Here is a 7,934-nt window from a genome sequence, read left to right as displayed (position 1 = left end):
AATCATCACTTGAGCAGTTTCAGACTTCTTTCAAAGATAGAAAACCCAAGTAAACCTTGAAAAATCATCAACAATAACTAGAATGTACTTCTTCTTATTGAGATAATCAACAATCAAAGTTCCACACAAGTCAATGTGAAGAAGTTCCAAAGGTTCAATGATTTTTGTATCAATTATGATTGTATGACCTTGACGATGTTGTTTTCCCTGTTCACATGTAGCATGATGCGTGTATGGGGGCTGATTTCGGATAGGTGGGGGGAAAGAGAGATAGAACACGATTTTGTGAGGGTAGAGAAGAGGATAGGGTTAGTTCTTACCTCAAGACCTATTGAAGCAAGAACTAGTTCGAATGCCAAGACCTATTGACACACGACAAAACACGATAAGAGACCTATCTTATGTGATAAAGAGAGAAAATTTCAACAAGTTCAAGTGATTTTTTATTCCATAGAAATCGGCCCTATATATAGGTGATAGGAGCCGTGGGTTACAAATGTGAAAAGGCTCATCATTAAGAGCTTTTATTTAACTAGCTTTATTAACTACCTTAATAACTTCAAGGAAAAGACTAGAAACTCCAAATATTCTTCAAATTTCGGCCATGCTATATAAAAGACTAGAAAATAACAAGTGATCACCAACAAGTCCAAAAAACTCGGCCACCACTTCCCTGTAGCCAAAAAAAATCGGCCCACCCCATTTCAAGTCCAAATCCAAGAAATTAAGCACACTCCAAAGCCCAAATTATTAAAGCCCACCTCCTTGGCAAGTAATCCATTTTTAGTTGGGCTATCCAGGTCCAAACATATATCATCTCCTCCCCCTTTGAAAGGAATTGACCTCAATTCCACAAGGCCATCATCATCAAGATAAGGGGAGAGATCCCCGACGTTGAAAGTTGTGTGCACTCCGTACTCTCCCGGGAGTTCCACCCTTAGGCATTGTCGTTCACACGTGTGACTATCTTGTAAGGACCGTCGGCTTGGCGAATTCACTTGTTCTTGCGCTTTTCGGGGAACCGCTCTTTCCTTAGATGAAACCAGACCAAATCGCCTTCCAAAAATACCCGGGCCTTTCTGTTCTTATTGGACTTCTGCTTGTACGAGGCATTAATGGCTTCGATGCGATCACAAACCTGAGTGTGTAGCTTCATCATGGACTTCAGCTTATCATCTGCGTCTTTATGGACTAACTCCTCCTTAGGCAAAGGGATTAGATCCAACGGTAAATAGGGATTCACGTCGTAAACAACCTCGAAGGGGGAATGACCTGTTGCGTAGGTAGGCGAACAGTTGTAAGAAAACTCAGCATGCGCTAATTTCACATCCCAATCTTTTTGTGTCTTGTTCACTAAATCTCGCAGTAAGGTGCCCAAGGTTCGGTTTGTGACCTCGGTCTGTCCGTCCGTCTGTGGGTGGTGTGATGTGCTGAATAAAAGCTTTGTCCCAACTTTCCTCCACAATGTGTTCCAAAAGTAACTCAAGAATTTGGAGTCACGATCAGAAGCTATTGTTTTGGGAATCCCGTGCAGCCGGACGATCTCCCGGTGGTATAAATCAGCAACCATACTTGCATCATCAGTTTTGTGACAAGCAATAAAATGACCCATTTTCGAGAACCGGTCCACAACTACCATAACTACATCTTTACCCCTTTGAGTTCGGGGCAGGGCCATAATAAAGTCCATGGATACGTCCTCCCAGGAGCGAACTGGGATGGGTAAGGGAGTATATAAGCCCAGTTTGAATGAGCTCTGTGCCAAGTGGCATGTCACACACTTGCTCACGATGTTAGTTACATCCCCCAACATCATGGGACAAAAGAAGTGTTATTTTAGCACCTCTAAAGTCTTGGCCACTCCAAAGTGGCCTGCTAACCCACCCCCCGTGCGCCTCACAAATCAATAACTCCCTGATGGGGTGTTTCGGGATGCAAAGACGGTTCCCTTTAAATAGGAATCCATCCTGCACCAAGTATTCTCCCTGTGTGCCACTATTACATTCTACAAATACATCACCAAAATCTACATCATTTACATAATAGTCTTTCAACGCCTCGAATCCTAGCAAGCGAACATCGAGTGTAGCCAGTAAAGCATAACGCCGAGATAGTGCATCCGCCACCACGTTAATTTTGCCATTTTTGTACTTTGAGGAAAAGTGGAAGGACTGTAAGAACTCCACCCACTTGGCATGTCTCGGGCTCAACTTCTTCTGACCATTGATGTATTTCAGTGACTCGTGATCTGAATGCAAAACAAAATGGCTAGCACGTAAATAATGGCTCCAATGCTCCAGAGCCCGTACAATGGCATAAAACTCCTTATCGTAAGTGCAATAGTTCAAGAGATCTCCCCCCAGTTTCTCTGAGAAGTAAGCAATGGGTCACTTGGCCTGGATCAGCACGGCACCAATACCCACCCCGCTTGCGTCACACTCTACCTCAAAAGATTGGGAAAATCGGGTAGGGCCAAAACAGGAGCAGAACATAATCTCTCTTTAATCGCCTCGAATGCCTTTTGAGAATCCGCTCCCCACACGAAGGCACCTTTTGAGCATCCGCTCCCCACACGAAGTCACGAATGAAACGGCGGTAAAAGGACGCCAATCCATGGAACGATCGAACGTCGCTAATGGTTTTTGGGGTTGGCCACGTCTTGATGGCGATCGATCTTGGCTTGATCCACCGATACGCCCGCTTTGGACACCACATACCCCAAGAACTTCACCTCATCCACAAAAAATGAGCATTTCTCCATTTTTCCATAGAGTTTTTGTGCTCTTAGGGTCTCGAACACTTGTTTCAAATGGATCACATGCTCCCCACGACTCTTGCTATACACCAAGATGTTGTCTAGATAAACCACCACAGACCTACCAAGAAAACACTTAAAAACATTGTTCATTAGTCTCATAAACGTGCTCGGGACGTTCGTAAGGCCAAAAGGCATCACGGTCCATTCGTAAAGGCCATGCTTTGTTTTGAACGTCGTCTTCCATTCGTCCCCCTCACGTACTCGGATTTGATGGTACCCACTTCATAAGTCGATTTTCGAAAATACAACTGACCTGTGAATTTCATCTAACATGTCGTCAAGCTGGGGAATCGGAAAATGATATTTGATGGTAATGTTGTTGACCGCCCTGTTGTCGATGTACATCCTCCACGTTCCATCTTTCTTGGGTATGAGCAATACTGGTACGACACATAAACTTAGGCTTTCTAGAACATATCCCCGTTCCACGAGCTCATCAACTTGCCTTTGCAACTCCTTCGTCTCCTCGGGATTGCACCGATAGGCCGCCTTGTTTGGTAATGGAGCTCCTGGGATGAGATCGATCTGGTGTTCGATGTCACGAATCGAAGGCAAGCCAGGTGGTAAATCGTTAGGGAACACGTCTTTAAACCCTTGTAATAATTTTGCCACGTCATCATAGAGAGGGGTTCCCGCCTCATTATCTTTGGCTACCATTAGGTACACCATGCCACCATCGTCAATCGCCTTTTCAACCTCCCGTTCAGTGGCGAAAATCGTACGATTCGGTTTCTTTTCTTTAGTCTTTACCGAGCGAATGTCTTGTGATGACATTGGTTTTAGTATGATTTTTTTGTTGTTATGTTTCAATTCATATTCATTGCTCCGCCCTCTATGAGTCACGTCTCGATCATATTGCCAAGGACGACCCAAAACTACGTGGCAAGCATCCATGGAAACCACGTCACAAAGGATATCATCTTTGTACGAGCCCATCATCAAGCCTACGAGTACCTGCTTTGTTACTTTTATCTTCTTATTGTCATCTAGCCAATGGAGAGCATAAGGTTTAGGATAGTTCATCGTGACCAATCCTAGTTTTGCCACCATTTCGCTAGATGCTACATTAGTACAACTACCACCATCCACTATTACACTACACCATTTATGATTTATAAGACATTTAGTATGAAACAGTTGAGTTCTTTGGTCGGCCTCTTCGTGTGTCACATTTGCTTGTAATGCCCGAAGGACTAACAACGTGTCATAGACGGGAGCTTCGTAGCTTTCATACTCTTCTTCTTCTTCATGTTCATCCTCTTCCTCAAAGGTGGAACTTTGTCTTTTTTCTTCCTCAAGTAACTCGTCCTGGAATTCTATCGCTTCCCGTAACGTCACGACTCATTTATTTGGGCACAAACTTTGGAAATGCCCGAAACCTTGGCACTTGTAGCACCGCGCTTTGGAAAAACTAGTCTCCTTGGAGTCTTTAAGAGGAGTCGCGGTTTCCTTAGTGCTTCTTGAAGATTGTAGCGAAAATTGGGATCATTAAAATCCATAGTAACTGCAGGATTGTTTCGGCTTTGATACCACTATGATGCGTGTATGGGGGCTGATTTTGGATAGGTGGGGAGAGAGAGACGTAGAACACGAGATTGTAAGGGTAGGGAAGAGGATAGGATTAGTTCTTACCTCAAGACCTATTGAAGCAAGAACTAGTTCGAATGCCAAGACCTATTGACACGCTACAAAACACGATAAGAGACCTATCTTATCTGATAAAGAGAGTAAATTGCAACAAGTTCAAGTGATGTTTTATTCCATAGAAATCGGCCCTATATATAGGTGATAGGAGTCGTGGGTTACAAAAGTGAAAAGGCTCATCATTAAGAGCTTTTATTTAACTAGCTTTATTAACTACCTTAATAACTTCAATGAAAAGAGTAGAAACTCCAAAGACTTTTCCAATTTCGGCCATGCTACATAAAAGACTAGAAAATAATGAGTGATCACCAACAAGTCCAAAAAACTCGGCCACAACTTCCATGTAGCCAAAAAATATCGGCCCACCCCATTTCAAGTCCAAATCCAAGAAATTAAGCACACTCCAAAGCCCAAATTATTAAAGCCCACCTCCTTGGCAAGTAATCCATTTTTAATTGGGCTATCCAGGTCCAAACATATATCACAACACACAATGAACCATTGTCAAATTTCAAAACAGGTAAACTACGAACAAGATCATTAAGGAACAATTTTATTTAAAACTTTGAAGTTGAGATGTGAAAGACGTCTATGCGATAACCAGCTGAGATCCGAAGATTCTTTCGATAGCAAACATATTAAGGGAATGCCCACAATTGGTTTCAAGTCAAGAGTGAACATGTCTCCCTTTCGTTTCGACTTCAGTAGAATCTCCTTCGTTTCCTTGTTTGAGATTATACTTCCTTCTTCATAAAAAAGAACCTGATTTCTTGTTCTAACAACTAGTTGCAAAACACTAATCAAATTGTGCTTTAAACTTTCAACATAAGCGACTCGATTCACCGTGAATTTTCCATTCGTCCCTTTTCCATAACATTTGTTTTTACATTTCTAATTATTTCCAAACTTGAGAACTCCAGCATTATCCAACTTTCGAAAATCTCTCAAATTTTCCTTCCTCCCATTCATGTGATGCGAGCATCCACTATCGATGTACCACTTTTCATCATATTGCTCGTCACGTAGTATCTGCAATCAGTTAGAAGAATTTAGGTCCCCAATACCTTTTGGGTCCTTGGACATTAGTTTGAAATACACTATGCAATGAAGAACCTGAAACCCAATTACGAACTTTCGATTTGAAATTGTCAATTAAGTCAACTTCCTTAGCTTCAGGAATCGAAATATAATCATACAATGGGGAAGGTTCAACTTTGATTTTCTTTTTTTCATCAATTTTCTAAGAAACATCAATTTTCTTCTTTGGAATTTCTTTCCACTTTCGCACCGTTGGTGTAGACTCTTGAGATGAAGTACTTTCATTCATTTAATCATTCAAGTACTTCTCGTAAGCACTTCAAATTTGCTCTTGAGAATAATTTCTTGATTGATTGATTTCCTTTTCCTTCAAGCCAATGACTGATGTTCCTTACATCACTTATTCCTTTTGGGTTTTTGGGTTTTTAGGTATAAAAGGCTCACTTTTTCTTCCTTTAACTTCCAATTTCTCAAATTTTCTTTTGGGAAATGACCTTTGTGAATGATTTGGAAAACGATTTTGATATCAGTTTTGATAACCAACACCATTTTGTTGAAAAAGTTTTTGCTTTTGAGCAAAACTTCTTTGTTCATGGTTTTGAAAATTTCTTTGTAAACCATTTTGTAAAAAATTATTTTGGACAAGATTTTGATTCCTTTGAAAATCATTTTGTTTTTGAAAGTTTCTTTGAAAATTCTTTACATTTTGTGAAAACTTATTTGCTGTTTCAGTAGATTTTTGTTTAAAAACCTTTTGTTTGTGAAAAGATTTTTCATTTTTCCAATAGGATTTATTTTGTGCTTTTGATTTCGAAATTCCTTTATCAGAACCCAAATTCTCTATTCCTCTTTTGAAATTTTGTGTTTTACCCTTTTGATGTTATGGATTATTAGGCAAAGACTCAACAAATATTTCTTTGTTTTTATTGTCAACAACGAATTTTTCTGTTTTCACATCCCAAACACGTTTTGTTTTATTTTATGGTCGAACATTTTTTGATTTTTTGTTCAAACCATTTTCCATTGTGTTTTGATTCGAATAAAATCCTTCTTTCGTCACACTCACATTGTCTTCATTTACCAAATTGTTCAATTCAGGAGCAACATTATCACCATTTCCTTTGGTAACAAAGACTTGATTTGGAAACACAACATCTTCTGAATCCTTGAACCTAGGATAAACCACTGCATTTGATTCAAGATAATGTTTTCCTTTATCTTTTAACACTTATGTGTAGTCATTTGATCTTCAAAGACTTGATCTACCACAACTCTTGGAATTGGTTTCTGTAGGAAGCCAGATTCACACAATATGAGATGACAATGCGGAAATTAAGAATAGTAGATGAATCAATCTCAGATAAACAGATAATTAGTGAAATATTTCTTCATTCATATGATCATCAGATCTGATTACAAAGGAGAAACCTCACATGAAAATGATGAACTCCCACTTTCTCTGTCAATGAGAAAAACGAAAGTTAAAAGTAAAAAAGGAGACTCCCTCAAAAAATAAAAATGACCTAAACTATTTATAGTCGTAGGGTTTAAAATCTGAAAAACCCTAAAACTAATAGGTCAAAAATAAAAAGTTCATTTGTCAAACATTTTAATATCCAACATTCTAGTGGTGGAATTTGCAAAGAAACAACATCATCATCATCTCTTCTTGCTGTTGGACCTTTGTAAGTGCCAAAGGTTCAAACTTTATTTCATTTTTGTTGGGTTATGTGCACAACATCAATCCTATGGTGTACATGCAACCCTAATTGCTTTGATCTAGGTTTTTCTAAGTAAACATACAACATTGAATACCAAAGCAATAAACCCTAATTGACTAGCATACAAATATAAAAATCACATATAATTAGGGTTAGGAATATTCCCTTGATTGTTATGTAGCAATAACAATCACAAACATCCTTGATCTTGACTTCGGAAAGCCTAGTGCCTCAAATGTTGCACCTCTAATGGAGTCACAAACACCACTAGCAACAAGACGACTTAGGAGAGGGAGGAGAGGCACCAAAACGTCCAAGATCCTCTTAGGAATGCTTAGCCACGTTTTTTGGAGCCTTAGGGGTCCTTATATAGTTGAGGCTACTAGGGTTTTCAACTTGGAAACCCTAATCCAGTTGCTTAAGCCCTAAGCAGCCCAAAGATCCTTCCAGAAGGCCCCTTGGACGATTTCTATATGGACTCTCATATAGAATTCGTCCACTGCTTCCTTATGGATCTTAAGCCCACATTTGTAACTATCTTATAATTACAGTATCAGTCTCCTTAATTTAATTAATCTCTTTTGACCACAAAATTAGTTCTAAATTAATTCTTGATCAATATTAATTAAACAATATGATTTCTCCTTTAATATATTATTCATATAATATATTAATAAATCATAATTAATCATCTTTCTCCATAATTCACCCTA

The 7,934-nt window shown here is 39.3% G+C and overlaps 1 pseudogene; it reads right to left on the bottom strand.

The window, feature by feature from the left end:
* Positions 1–1,831: 1,831 nt before the first annotated feature.
* Positions 1,832–6,121, bottom strand: LOC145158806 (uncharacterized; annotated as a pseudogene).
* Between the last annotated feature and the right edge of the window lie 1,813 nt (positions 6,122–7,934).

This window comes from Lactuca virosa, chromosome 2 (assembly GCF_052849685.1).
Source record: "Lactuca virosa cultivar CGN04683 chromosome 2, Lactuca_virosa_CGN04683_v6, whole genome shotgun sequence".
Taxonomy (NCBI): Eukaryota; Viridiplantae; Streptophyta; class Magnoliopsida; order Asterales; family Asteraceae; genus Lactuca; species Lactuca virosa.
Note: the sequence above shows the minus strand (reverse complement) of the source record. Positions and strands in the feature narration are given on the sequence as shown.